This window comes from Egretta garzetta, unplaced genomic scaffold (genome assembly GCF_000687185.1).
Source record: "Egretta garzetta isolate BGI_Z169 unplaced genomic scaffold, ASM68718v1 scaffold368, whole genome shotgun sequence".
Classification (NCBI taxonomy): domain Eukaryota; kingdom Metazoa; phylum Chordata; class Aves; order Pelecaniformes; family Ardeidae; genus Egretta; species Egretta garzetta.
Window position 1 is genome coordinate 1,689,176 of NW_009260684.1, and position 600 is coordinate 1,689,775.

Here is a 600-nt window from a genome sequence, read left to right on the forward strand (position 1 = left end):
CAGGTCACAGACCCCTGGCACCCAAGCACGCTGCCCAGGCTGGGGTGCACTGAGCTTGTCAGGCCTCAGGCGGAGGGCAGCACCCTGCAAAGCTGATTTATTGTATTCTGCATTATTTGTCCCGGAGGAGGAGGAGGCGAGAAGAGGGAGTGGTGACACCAGCAGAGGACCAAAGCGCCCCAAAGTCACAGGAACATGGTGGCCGTCTCTCCCAGCGCCTCCAAAAAAGGGAACCTTGTACTCGGAGCAGCCTCCTGGGCGTGGGTTAAAGCATCTCTGGAGCGGCATAAAATCATCCCATTTCATCAACAAATACCTGGCAGCTCTGGGTTTTTCCACTGGGCTGGAGCCAGGGCTTCAGAGCGGTTTAAGTGCCAGTCCCTGCCTCGTCCCCACACTCCCCATGAGTGCCACCTCAGGTGATGCTCAGCTCTGGCTCTTAAATACCCCTGTCCTGCTGTCAGGAGATTCCCACAACACCCTCACCCCGCACTGAGCAAACGCGTGTGCAGCCCGTGCATGAGGGAGAGTTAAAGACTGGATGATGCTACTCTCCAAAAAGCCCTCCAAATGGGGGGGGGGGGGGGGGGGGGGGGAATC